Below are 15,091 nucleotides of genomic sequence, written 5' to 3'. Positions count from 1 at the left end.
GAATTTTGGCTTCCAGCCTATTAAATGTTAGGAAATCAATTTTTTTTGTTAAAATCAAAGGAAGGGAAAAATCTATGTAGCACAGTTCTACTCTGACCCATATGGAGTTGCTATGAGTTGGAATCCACTCAATGGAGACTGGGAGTTGTATGACAACAGCAAGCATTCAGAGATCAGGAGGGTTTTCTGTGGACTTGCCACCAATCCTTTTCTTCTCTGGAAAAGCAGTACTACAATCACCTCAAGAGTCTATAAGTTATCTTTCTCTCAACATCTCTCTGTTTCCCCCTCAAAAGCTGGCTGGATGGAGTTGAAAATTCTTCATTGCACACCACTCTTTGTGCCATGATGAGGGGCTTAACTGGGTCCCCACTGACAGCCATTCCCCACACACTCACTCCAAGCCCTGGTCAGGGAAGTCCTCTTAGGGCAGTGGCTCTCAACCTATCTAATGCTGCGACCCTTTAATACAGTTCCTCATGTTGTGGCCACCCCCAAACCATTATGTTGGGGGCTCATACCAATTTTATCATAATCCATACATTCATTAATTACATAAAGCATATTTCTACACTCATTACCCTCATCATTCTCAAAATATTTGCTTTCTACTTGAGCCCTTAGTATCAGCTCCTCATTTTCCCTCCTCCCTCCCCACTCTCCTCTCCCTCATGAACCCTTGATAATTTACAAATTATCATTTTGTCATATCTTACACTGTCTGATGTCTCCCTTCACCCACTTATCTGTTGTCCATTCCCTAGGGAGGAGGTTATATGTAGATCCTTGTAATCGTTTTCCCTTCTCTTTCCCACCCTCCATCTACCCTCCCAGTATCGCCACTCTCACCACTGGTCCTGAAGGGATCATTCATCTTGGATTCCCTGTGTTTCCAGTTCCTATCTGTACCAGTGTACATGCTCTGGTCTAGCCAGATTTGTAAGGTAGAGTTGGGATCATGATAGTGGGAAAGAGGAAGATAGTGGGATAGAGGAAGCATTTAGGAACTAGAGGAAAGGTGTATGTTTCATTGTTGCTACACTGCACCCTGACTGGCTCATCTCCTCCCTGAGACACTTCTGTAAGGGGATGTCCAGTTGCCTACAGATGGGCTTTGGGTTCCCACTCCGCACTCCCCCTCATTCACAATGATATGATTTTTTGTTCAGATGATGCATTATACCTAATCCCTTTGACACCTCGTGATCACACAGGCTGCTGTGCTTCTTCCATGTGGGATTTGTTGCTTCTGAGCTAGATGGCCACTTGTTTACCTTCAAGCCTTAAGACCCCAGATGCTATATCTTTTGATAGCTGGGCACCATCAGCTTTGTTCACCACATTTGTTATGCACCCATTTGTCTTCAGCGATTGTATCTAGGAGGTGAGCACACAATAATATGATGTTTTTTTCTTTGATGCCCAATAACGGATCCCTTTGGCACCTTGTGATCACACAGGCTAGTGAGCTTCTTCCATGTGGGCTTTGTTGCTTCTCAGCTAGATGGCCACTTGTTTAATTCAAGTCTTTAAGACCCTAGACACTATATCTTTTGATAGCTGGGCTCCACCAGTGTTCTTCACCACATTTGCTTGTACACTGCTTTCTCTTCAGCAGTGTGTCGGGAAGTGAGCATCATGGAATGCCAGTTTAATAGAACAAAGTATTCTTGCATTGAGGGAGTGCTTGAGTGGAGGTCCATTGTCCATCTGCTACCTCAATACTAAACCTATAAATATATGCACATAGATCTATTTCCCTATCCTCATATATAAATATATTTAAATATGTGTATACCTTGATTTAGATCTCTATAAATTCCCTTTGCCTCCTCTATTTCCTTTTACTTTCCTCTTCTCCCATTATCGTGCTCAGACTTAATTTGGGTTTCAGTGATTCCTCTCAGTTATCTTACCCTTGATCACGCCCTACCAGTCCTCCTACACCCTCCTCACCACCAATTTGGATCACTTGTTGTTCCCTTGTCCCTGGGTTTGTTAACACCATAAAATTATTTTCATTGCTACTTCATAACTGTAATTTTGCTACTCTTATGAATCACAATGTAAATATCTGATATGCAGGATGTATTTTGTTACAAATTGAACATAATTAAGCATAGTGATTAATCACAAAACAATATGTAATTATATATTGTGAAATATTTATGTGTTTTCTGAAGGTCTTAGGTGACCTCTGTGAAAGGGTTGTTCAACCCCTGAAGGGGTCACAACCCACAGGGTGAGAACCACTGTCCTAGGTAGACTGGAAGCTTATAATATTCGACCCCCAACTGCTCTGTAGCTGAGGAGACTCAGAATACTTCCCCCCCCCCCACACACACTTGTACCTTTCAACTTCCTGACCAAACACCTTACCCCATCATACCCTGCTGCCTTTCTGAAGAGCGGAGGCAGTTAGCTCAGAGTTGTATCTGTTTAATCGTGCTAAAAAATGTCAGGCCTTGGTGGGGAGGGTGGTTCTCCCTGAGGCCCAGACAGGGTGGCAGAAAAAGGATCGAAGAACGTGGCTTGTCTGAAGGAGTCACGGGGTTAGACATTAGTTGCTGGGTGCCGCTGAGTCAGTTCCAACTCGCAGTGACCTTGTGTACAACAAAGGAAGCACTGCCCGGCCCTCTGTGAGCTCACTGTGGCAGCCAGCGTGTCCATCCATCTTGTCAAGGGGCTGTTCACCACTCATCCTCTGTCTGACCAGCCCGATGCCATTTTCCAGGGATCGACTCTCCTGATAACAGGTCTGAAGTTCTTGAGATGGAAACCTCATCTCACTCCTAAGGAGCGTGTTGACTGTACTGCTTCCAGGAGAGATGCGTTCATTTTTCTTCGGGCATGCGGTGGCAATTTCTTTCTTTGTCTTTGCTAACAGTATAAATAAGAATAGGAGGAAAATTCGATCCATGCAACCAATCTCCTTTGCCAGGAGACTTGAAGACCTGGATGGTGTCTGGATACTATTTTGAACATCTTGACAGAAGGTTCTATAAAAGAATACCAGTTAAATAAGGGAAATATAGAACAGAATCTAAAACTCCAGACATTCTAGACCCATGGGGGCTGGAGGAACCTCCTGGAAAGAAGCAAAAAGATCCACTGAGATCTTTGAGAAGAAAACGGTTATTTGCTTTAACTAGCGAAGACTGCCTCCAACATCGTGCCTTTTCAGTTGTTCACGATCAAAATGTCGACAGCAGCTCAAAAAGGTTAAATGGAAAATGTCGCAAGTTCGTGTTAACTGCGGAGAAACCATGTGGAAAAGGGGAGTAAGACTTGCTGCCTAACTTAAAGGATGTCATCACGCTTACACACAGAAACAGTTGAATTGGTGTATTTCCTGCTGTATGTATTCTCAGAAACAAAAATAAAACAAATTCTCTGTAAAAAACAAACAAACAAGAATTCCGACTTTATCGTTCAGGTTGGTAGAACACCAAGCCCACTACTACAGCCGCTGCTGTCTGCTGCCATGGAGATGGGCGGAGGTCATAGCAGCCCTGTCAGCAGTTGAACAGAACACCGCTCAGTCCTGCATGGTCCTCACAATCATTGTCACGTTCAAACACATTATCGCAGCCGCCGAGTCGTTTAGGATTCTCCTGTGTTTCACTGACCCTCAGCTTTCCCAAGCACAGTGTCCTTTTCCAGGTACCGGGCCTGTCTGGTAACATGGGCAAAGTTTGTAGGGTGAAGTCTTACCAGCCTGGAGTCTAAGGACCAAGCTGCTCGCTGGCTGTTATTCATCCAAGACAGATTTGTCGATCCTTCTGTCATGTATTTAAAATTCACCAACAAGTGCATCAATTCTTTTGCGGTTTTCATTATTTGCTGCCCACAGTTTTCACATGCATGTGAGGCAATTGAAAACACCATGAAAACGTTGCTTGAAACTACTCCAGTTGGACAGCGCCGTTTAACATAGCTCCCAAGGCCCGTGTCTGCTGAGAGTGAGAACTCAATTTAGTTAGATGATAGATGCCCATGAAATGCAGCAGCATTCTTTCCTTAACCTTCTATTGAAATGAATTTGTGTGGCAGCTTAATTTCTGCTTCCTTCGTCGATTGCCCAGTGGTTATGTGTTGGGTTGCTAATGAAAAGGCTGGCTTTTTGGAACTACCAGCTGCTCTTTGGAGGAGAGATGAGGCTTTCTACTCCGGTGAAGAGGTGCAGCCTCTGAAATTCACAGGGGGCAGTTCTCCCCTGCTCTACAGGGTTGCTGTGAATCACCATCAGCAAGGGTAAAAAAAAAATCTATTTCTTAGCGTCTACATATGGTTTATCAATTTTTCTGCCCCAGAGGCCAGGTCTGCTGAGAAATGAGTGGGTGGGCTGTTCCCAGGCTTTGGGATGGCCTCAAAAGTCAGAGCATCTGGCTGTCGGAGGGGGGGGGGCTGGCTGTGATGCTTAATACATTTTGGGTAAATTTGTATCAGAAAATACCTGGCTTCAAGCAGAGGAGAAGCAGCAGCAGATGAGATTAAAGAAAGAGGAAGGAGACACAAGAATACTTTGAATATCAAGATATTCAGTTATCTTATGGTCACACCTATGTGTACACATAATTTCTATGTGTACCAAGTAGCATTTGTGAAGTCTTTTTTTGAACATAAGCTGAACATAAACTCTAACAGTGGCCAAGGCTTCATTTCTAAGTACAATAAACTATAAGTTTTAATCGGTGGCATTCAATAGGTGACACAGTGACTGTGTCTCTGTAGGAATGTTTCAAGAGCCTGAAACTTTTGTGCCACTTTTTGGAAGTTGGAACACCTACTGGCCCCTTTTGTTGGCTTTAGATTCTTGTTTCCTTAGGAGCAGTAGTCCAATCACTCCCCACCCCTCCACACACACAATTTATGTCCATAATCTTGTCTTTCTCACTCCATTTCATTCTGCTTTGCTTGCCAGTTTTGATGCGGATACTGTGCGTCTGTGGTTGCTAACATCTCTGCACCCGTTTGCCTCTCTGCTTATCATGGCAAGTGTCCTCTAGTCTGAGAACTGGGGATGACAAGGGGCCAAATCTTGTATCAGAATGAATATTCGACCCCAAGGCTCAGTCTCTATCTCCCTAAATGGTTATTATGAAGAGGCTTTGACTATGTCTCAGACTTCTGGGATAGTTAAATGCTTTTCTCCTGTGAGATTTTAAATTTTAACATGAAACACATTCACATAGAAAACAATAACAAGGAGTGAATTGAATTTAAAACAAAACTAGCGTTAGACCAGTCTATAATAAGGCCCTTCATGGTTCAGTGGGTAATGGAGTGGTTGCCGGTCAGTGTTTCGCAGCTCCAGCTAGGGCTCTGCAGACAGTGAGCTTCAGTGAAGATGGGCTAGCCAGTGCCAGTAACAGTTTACTATCTCAGAAGTTCTGTTCTGTCCTTATCTACTCCTCTCGCAGGCAACGCGTTAGTGTGGGCTCTGCAGGTGATAGTCTTCAGATATCTACCAGCAGGTGGCAGCAAACACCTAATGCTTCTGGAAATAGGCACATAAATAATTTACAAATGAAAGTAGCTTATTAAACCCATAGATTAACTTCAATTTCACCCATATGATTTTCCTGAACCAATACTTTTCTCTATGTCTATTTAAAAACCATACCAGTCATCAACTTTATGACTTTCAATATATAGCGTCATTAGATGATATCTTTAGTTATAAAATGAAACCACATTATTTATATGGGAGTTCTGAATTTATGAAAATTTCAAGAAATATCTATATGTAAGGATTATTGAATTTTTAAGCTCAAAATTCCTTCTTGGAAACCCCAGGATTTTAGTCATTAGAGGACTTCATCTTAAACCCGGCCCTTTCCCCAGCGAATTAAAATATTAATAGGATATTTTGTGACCCACTGATAACTGTTGCATCTGGGTGATTGTATAGCTTGAAGAGTTTATACAGATGATATATTGTTAAATCCTATTAAATTCTAAGGAGCCCTTCCGGCGCTGTGGGTTAAGCATTAGGTTACTAGTAGCAAGATAGACGTTCTAACTCTCCAGTTGCTCTGCAGGCACAGAGAGAAGGCTTTCTGTTCCCATGGGATTTACAGCTTTGGAAACCAAAGGAGCAGTCCGACCATGTTTTATAGGCCACGACCTGTCCGAATGGATTGAATGGGTATATCTTCCTTCTATAATGTATATTATAGACTAAATTATAATGCATATTATAGACTAAGATGTCTGTATGCAGGTAAAATGAAGCAATTGAATGAAAAGATTAATTTCTTTATAATAGCCCCCAATTGAATATAAATTTATTCATTTAGATTAAAAAAATTACAGAGCACATTATAACTATCAAGGAACCCACCTGACATTGCTATATTTAAAATATAAACATTAGGGGCACCTGGAAATGAATCCTTCACTTAAATCACAGATTCTTACACTTTATCGAGTACTGAAATCCTCTGGGAAAGCGTTAATCTTCCACATTACAGGCCACGCCTATAACAATTACTAGGGGGTGTGAGGGTGAGATCCAGGTTGTAAAACTTATAGTTGTAAACTCTCCAGTGAATCACAATGCGAACACAGGGTTGAAAGTCATTTATTTAGATTAGTGTCTTACACTTAAATGCCCGCATAAATCAATCAAGGATCTTGCTAAACTATAGATTCTTATTCAGTAGATCTGGGCCAGCGTCTGAGAATCTTCCTTTCTTTTTTCTTTAAATAGATACTTTTATTGGGGGCCATTAAAGCTCTTATGATAACCCATACATCAATTGTATCAAGCACATTTATACATATACATCTTGATAAATTATAAATTATTTTTATGTTCATATCATATGTTTCACCTTCTGTTGTCTCCCTTCACCCATGTTTCTGTTGTTCATCCCCCTTGGTGGGACGGGGGTGTTACACATTGATCATTGCAATCAGTTCCCCCTTTGACCCCTTCTCCCCACACCTTCCCCCTACCCTAAGGGTATCACCACTCTAATTATTGGTCCTGAGGGGCTCATCTGTTCTGGATTCTGTGTGTTTAGAGCTCTTATTTGTACCAGTGTACATACTCGGGTCTAGCCAGATTTGTAAAGTAGAACTGGAATCATGATAGCAGGGGGAGGAAGCATTAAAAACTGGAGCAGTGGTTCTCAACCTTCCTAATGCCGTGACCCTTTCATACAGATCCTCATGTTGTGGTGACCCCCTACCATAAAAGTATTTTCATTGCTACTTCATAACTGTAGTTTTGCTACTGTTATGAATTTCAATATAAATATCTGATATGCAGGATGTATTTTCATCATTACAAATTGAATATAATTAAAGTATAATGATTAATGACAAAACAATATGTAATTATACATTGTGAAATATTTATTTCTAATTACAAATAAATGAAATTTTGTCTTGAAGGATAGTGTAGCATGGGTAACAGTCTTAATATAACAACAGTAAACTACATTGCTACATTTTGTGACAGTATGCATAAAAAGCCAATGTCAGTGGGAAGGTTGAGATAGCTCTTTCTCACCAGATCAGAAATTTTTGGGGCGGTCTTTTCAAGAGCACAACAAAGATCATCTTCCACAACAAGTCTGTTTCTGTATTTAGACTGAACCAACAAGCTGGAGCACCCTGTTTCACAAAGTTATGTTGTTGGAAATGGAAGAAGAAGGCGCAACACAGTCTCAGACAGAACAGGATATGACTGCAAACACTTGATCCAGAATCTTGTAACTGACATTGTAGAGAAATCAGTTCTCGCTGCGTCACTGTTAATAAGTTCAATGAACTCCTCTTGTGCCGTCTCAGGAACATCTTCAACTTTGACTGTGAATGGGCTTCTGGCAAGTGCAAATGGGGCGTCAGGTAGATTTGGAAAGTACGATGAAATTCCATCTGTAAGCATGGGCAAGTGTTCTTTCACAGACATTATCATCGTAATCCTTTTGTCTGGTTCAATGCCATGTTCCCCAAAGAAAGCAGATAAGGGATGCAACATGTAAATTTTATTTTCATCCAATAATTTTGCCAAAGCTGAAGTTTCATTTGGAATGGCCAGATCCTTTCAGACAAATTGAGGCATGTTGCATTTGGTCCTTGCAGTGATAAATTTAACTTATTCAAGATGGCAAAGATGTCAACCTAGTAAGCTATTTTCTGCAGTTCACTTTTATTGCTGATAAGTGCTTTGAACTGTGGTCTTGCTTTCGTATTAAAAACGTTTTGAATATATAGAATCTGGGGTTCCATAGGCTGGATGATAAGCAAGGGGTCATCTAACTGAAAATTCACACCAGCCTGTGAGACGACAAGGCATCAAAGGGATCAGGTATCAGGCATCAAAGACAAAAAAAAAAAAATCATAGCATTGTGAATGAGGGGGAGGGCAGAGTAGGGACCCAGGGCCCATCTGGGGGAAATTGGACATCCCCTTGCAGAAGGGCTGACAAACCAGTCAGAGTGCAGTGTAGCAATAATGAAATATACAATTTCCCTCTAGTTCTTGAATGCTCCCCCCCGCACCTCCTGCCACTATCATGATCCCAATTCTACCTTACATAACCGGCTGGACCGGGAGATGTACACTGTCATGGATAGGAACTGGAAATACGGGGAATCCAGGACAGATGAGCCCCTCAGAAACAGTGGTGGGAGTGGTAATATCGGGAAGGTGAGGGAGAAAAGGGGAAACAGATGACAAGGTCTACATGTAACCTCTTCCCTGGAGGACGGACAGCAGAGAACTGGGTGAGGGAGACATCAGATGGTGTAAGATATGATAAAATAATAATTATTTATAAATTATCAAGGGTTCAGGGGGAGGGGGAGCAGGGAGGGAGGGGAAAATGAGGAGCTGATACCAAGGGCTCAAGTAGAAAGCAGGTGTTTTGAGAATTATGATGGCAATATATGTATGAATGTGCTGGACACAAATGATGTGTGTACGGATTGTGAAAAGAGTTGTATGAGCCCCTAATAAAATGATTAAAAAATAAAAATAAAAAACGTTTTGAGTTCATCATGAAGCTCAAAAACATGTTTTAAAGCTTTTCCTCTCACTGGTCCCAATCCCAACTACGTGGACAGCTGTCCCTTCCCGCAGAAAAATTCACTTCAGAGGACAGCACTGAAGCTACAACTCAGGGAGAGGGACATGTCTGATCAGAGCACACAGGAGCAAATAACGGTGGAAGAAGAGAGAGTGGAGCACATCCTGGCTCACTAAGCCCTGAGGAGGATATTCCCGCCAGAGCAGCCAATGCACAGAAAGGATCATAGGGCGGGCCCCAGTATGAGACACTAGGCTTCCCTCACTGACCTATAGCGCCATGGGGGACAACACTGGAGACACAGTGTGGGAATTGTACCACCCGATCTGACCCTACCACACTGAGGCTAAACACTATGGGTGTGCAACAGAACAGCAAGGGGAACAGAGCAACAAGGTCCCCAGGGAAATACCAAAAATAGACTTTGAGGCCAGGGCATGATACCCTATCAGATCGACCGGAACACTCCTAAAGGTCAACAAACAGACCTTGAACTATTTATAGGCTTTTCATTTTTGGTTGTTGTTGTTGTTTTTTTGGTTGTTTTGTTTTGCTATGTCTTGTTTTTTTGTACGTATTATCTCAACAAGTCTATCTAGATAAGATAGGCGGGATAAACAATCTGGAGGAGAAAACAATGGGACTGCCAGTTCCAGGGGGCCATGGGAAAGGGGGTTGGGGGAAAGGAAGTGGGGGGTAACAACCCAGGGACAAGGGAACAACAGGTGATAAAAAAATCGCTGACAAGGAGGGTGTAGGAGGCTTGACCAAGGGCAACGTAACCAAGAGGAATTACTGAAATCCAAATGAAGGCTGAACATAATAGTGGGACAGGAGGAAAGTAAAAGGAAATAGAGGAAAGAACTGGGAGGCAAAGGACATTTATAAAGGTCTAAGTACAGACATGTACACATATAAATATATTTACACATGATGATTGGGAAGTATATCTGTGTGCATATATTTATAGGCTTAGTATTAAGGTAGCAGATGGACATTGGGCCTCCTCTACTCAAGAACTCCCTCAATGAAAGAACACTATGTTCTATTAAATTGGCATTCCATGATGCTCACATTCTTGACAAAATTGCTGAAGACAAAGTGGGTACATAAGCAAATGTGGTGAAGAAAGCTGATGGTGGCTGACTGTCAAAAGATATAGCATCTGGGGTCTTAAAGATTGAAGATAAACAAGTGGTCATCTAGCTTAGCAGCAACAAAGCTCACATGGAAGAAGCACACCAGGCTGTGTGAGCAAGAGGTGGCGATGGGATCTGGCATCAGTTTTCAAAGAACAAAAAAATCATATCAGTGTGAATGAGAGGGTATGGGGAGTGGGGATCCTAAGCCTATCTGTAGGCAACTGGACATCCCCTTTCAGAAAGATTGTGGGGAGGAGATGAACCAGTCAGGGTGCAGTATAGCAATGATGAAACATATAACTTTCCCTTAGTTATTTAATGCTTCCTTCCCCTCTCTATCATGAACCCAATTCTACCTTGCAAATCTGGCTAGACCAGAGAATGTACACTGGTACAGATAGGAACTGGAAACACAGGGAATTCAGGACAGATAAACCCCTCAGGACCAATAATGAAGAGTAGCAATACCCGGAGGGTGGAGGGAGGGTGGGGTAGAAAGGGGGAACTGATTACAAGGATCTACATATAACCCCCTCCCTGGGGGACAGACAACAGAAAAGTGGGTGAAGGGAGACATAGGTCAGTGTAAGACATGACAAAAAGATAATAATTTATAAATTATCCAGGGTTCATGAGGGAGGGGGCCATGGGAAGGGAGGGGAAATAATGAGGTGCTGATACCAAGGGCTCAAGTAGAAGGAGAATGTTTTGAGAATGATGATGGCAACAAATGTACAAATGTGCTTGACACAATGGGTGGATGTATAGATTGTGATAAGAGTTGTATGAGCTCCCAATAAAATTATTAAAAACAAACAAAAAAACACTTTCCTCTTGACAACCTTCTCACTTCAGTGTGAAATAGAGCATTGTTTGGCACATCTAACTGGTTGCATAGCAGCTGGTTGTGAAAACAGTCGACTGTGTAAAGTGCTCATCTTTACAAAATTAACAGAACTTATGGCACTTTTCATTACTTCTTGTAACTCTTGTGGCAGCGTGTTCATTGCTAAGATTTGCCCATGGGTCATACAGTGAGTTCTGATGACTTTTGGTGACACATTTAGTACCCAACATTGAAATCCAGATCTACATCCTAGCATAGCTGGAGCACCATTTGTGTAAACACCACAAACCTTTTCCCAAGAGATCTTCTGCTCTTTCAGAAATTAACCAACTGTCAAATCCACCACGTGCAATAGTTGTCATTTCAAGAGTTTTGCAAAAAAGAAACTCATCTTTAAAGTTGCCATCATTAATATACCTCACGTAAACCAGTAACTGTCAACAGTTTGCAATGTCTGTAGTTTCATTAAACTGGATGCTAAATATTGGAAGTTGAAAAGATTTAATTTCCTGAATTACCTGATCAAGAATATCTTCTGCGCACAGTGTCGTTAGATAAGGAAACTGCACTCAATTTCATAATAAATTCGTCTCTGATAATAATTCAAACAATGTCTTAGGCCACTGGCAACAGTAAATCCTCAGCAATAGTGTGAGGCTTCATAGCTCTGGTGACTCTGAGTGCCACCAAATATGAAGCTTCAATGGCTGCTACATTTTGTTTGTGGTACTTGCCGCCAGTGTCAAGTCTGGCTTTCTTGAGTCCATCAGCTTTGCTTCTAAAATAGTTGGTATCCTTGCCGGCAAAGCTCGGACACTTGCTATCAAAATGGCATTTTAGTTTGTTCCACTTCATAGATTCGGCTAATAGAACTTCACCAAAAAGAACACATTGAGGTTTCTCAATTCCTGCTGTAATTATTGAAGTAAGACCATACTGTAAAACATCCTCACTATATTTTCTTTTCTTAGCGTTTTCTCTACATGATCCATTGTCATGGGATAGTTTGCTACTGAAATAATATGCAACAATAGCTTTAATAATACAAAAGATGATACATGGCATAGTTCAGTCAGTACAGTTCATTTAAGTTTCCTGTGATTCACCATTCTTTGTGCTGTTGTTTTTAACATACCTGTGACTATCACAAGGGGGGCAGTATTCATGGCAACCACAGCTAAACATAAAACGATCAATATCCCATGGTATATGTATATATAATATGATATATATGCAGTAGTTGATGAGTTACAGTACATTTTACATTTACCCAGTAATTATAAATCATGAAGTGTTGTTTTACCTCCAATACTGCTGCTTTCAACACAGTATGTGCTTTTAACAGAGTAGCTGCTCTCTACACAGTGGCTGCTCTCTACATGTGTGACTGGTCCTCATAAGTACATTATGGTACCAACCCTGTCACATACACCTGTATTTTCATGGGGGGGTATGTGATGTGGTTGGTGTGATGATGTCATCATGCCAGGTACTTGTATGTGGAGCGAATCTGCATGTGGGCGGACACACCTGGAGACGAATAGAGGAGCGGTGCCTCAATTCCTAAGACCAGGTGTTTTCTGATGGTCTTAGGCGACCCATGTGAAAGGATCATTTGACCCTCAAAGGGGTCAAGCATATGTTGAGAATTGCTGAGCTAGAGGAATGTTGTATGTTTGTCAGTGCTATATTGCACACTGCCTGGATCATCCCTTCCTGTGACCCTTCTGTGAGGGATGTCCAATTGTCTACAGATGGGCTTTGGGTCTCCACTCCAACCCCCCCTCGTTCACATTAATATAATTGCTTGTTTTGGGTCTTCCGATACCTGATGCCTGATACCTGCTCCCGTCCATACCTCAAGATCACACAGTCTTGTGTGCTTCTTCCATGTGGGCTTTATTGCTTCCCTGCTAGATTGGCCACTTGTTTAACTTCAAGCCTATAAGACCCCAGATCCTCTATCTTCTAATAGCTGGGTGCGGTATGAGTTGGGGGATGCCAGCGCCCCCCCCACTAATCATGGGTTCAGTAAGCACAACTGTATGGTTGAGACATATAAATATGATATTAAAGTCATCGAGCGCATGAGAGATAAAAGAGATATTGCAATAATTGAGGCAGACACATTTCAGGTTAGCATGCTCACCTCAGCCCTGCTTGGTGGTCCACGTGGAGAGAGGGGGAAGGGAAGGAGGACAAGGGGAAAGGGAAACAGGGGAGGAGAGGGAGCCAAGGAGAGGTCAAGGGAGGAGCCGAGAGAAAGGGAGGGGACTCTATTGCTAGCCCAGGCCTATATACCTTTTGGGAGCATGCAAGCCCACTGGTTACAGGTAGACCTACGTCACAAGAAGGGGTTGCACTATAAGTTATACAGCAATGGAAGGGAGTGGTCTAGGGGCATACATGCAATAGGAAGAGGAGGGAATGGGGGTATCCGTGTGACAAGATGGGCAGATCCTAGATTTAGGATGGCAGCTTAACTTTGACTTGTTCTCTGGATCTCCATAGCAACCATTATCAGTAGGGTGTAAACTCCACCTACAGGAACCAAATAGATGATGGGAGGGCTGTTCATTGTCCTTAACAGCAAGATCTGCAGACGAATTCTTGACTCCTTGGAAATAGTGATTCAGGCTTCTCCAAACCTGAACAAGGCAGGAAGAAATAATAATATGTAGCGTCCACCATATTTACTTGCCTTTTGATGTCAGCGATGATTACAGCCACCATCACGTGGTGAAGTCTGGTGGGCTTAAGGTCATGGTTACAAACTTTGAGGAGGACTAGCCCAGGACACCTGTGGAGAACAGGCAGTTACATAGGATTCTATTTCAGCATTCCTTACTCTCTCTCTCTCTCTCTCTCTTACGTCGTCTTATCATGGAATCAAGGAGAGAGAAAGCAAAAAAGAGCATCTGGTATATTTGGTCTGGGGAGTGACTGCAGAGGTCCCCTCTGTGACTGTTCCCAGTAAGTGCGGTGCTTTTAGGAAAGCTCATCCAGTGATTGTGTGTACCCATACATTTCTCAAATCTTTGTGTCAGAGCTGTAGTTGGAAAGATCCATAATAGGGTCTTTGGCCATATTGTGGAAAATGGAAAAAGCTCTACCTACCTGTACTCTTCTTAAACAAGCGAAATCACTTTAGTCTCATCAAGTCAGGAATCAAACCAAACCGTTACAGCCGTGTGGAACCAGGGCTTCTACACAACTGGAGGGGGCGTGCTACAGTTCTAAATAGGGATGAAAACAGATAGACTTTGCTGAGAACTGCAGCCCCCTCAAATTTAACAAATGACGATTTCAAATTGCTTGGATGATGATGATGATTTTTGGATAAGGCCTATTCAACAATGCCACAAAGGCACTCTCAGGTTTCCCTGGCATGTATTGAACGTGAGCGCATCCAAAGACTTCAGCATTTGTAGCACCTGAAGCTCAGGTTGCCATAGAAACAAGCAACAGGAAGGGACACTTTGTGCTGGATGGCTTGCAGAGTTTGTATCCTTGTCAGTGTGCTTACAATTTTTTATCACGTTAGTTTTAAAGATTATTATTATTTTTTATTCTGAAAGAGTTTAGAAAAATAACAGCTTAAGTTAAAAAACACCCCTTAATAATCATCACAGGTAATATACTCTAATTTTGGTGAGTAAATATGAGGTTAAATCAAAAGGTATTGCAACACAGTCAGAGAAACTCTTATTAAACAACAATGTCAAACTCTACAATGACTGCTTCTCGACATAGCCTCCATCTAGGTTGAGGGAGTTGGCAGCTGTGTGTCCATCGCTCCCTCCCTTCTCAGAAGCACTCTCTGCCCTGGATATCCACCTCATCAAAGCAGCAGCTTTGATATCCTCCAGGGACATGATTTGTGTACCTTTGAAATGTTCTTTGGGTTTGGGGAATATAAGGATGTCTAACAGGATATTATCTGGGCTGTCGGGAGGATGGGCCAAGTTTTCCAACTAAATTCTCAGAGGATGGCCCTTGACACCCTCGGAGAACAAGCCTATGCATTGTTGTGTTGGTGGAAAATTAATCCATCAATG

This window comes from Tenrec ecaudatus, chromosome 4 (genome assembly GCF_050624435.1).
Source record: "Tenrec ecaudatus isolate mTenEca1 chromosome 4, mTenEca1.hap1, whole genome shotgun sequence".
NCBI lineage: Eukaryota > Metazoa > Chordata > Mammalia > Afrosoricida > Tenrecidae > Tenrec > Tenrec ecaudatus.
This window is presented reverse-complemented; position numbering follows the sequence as displayed.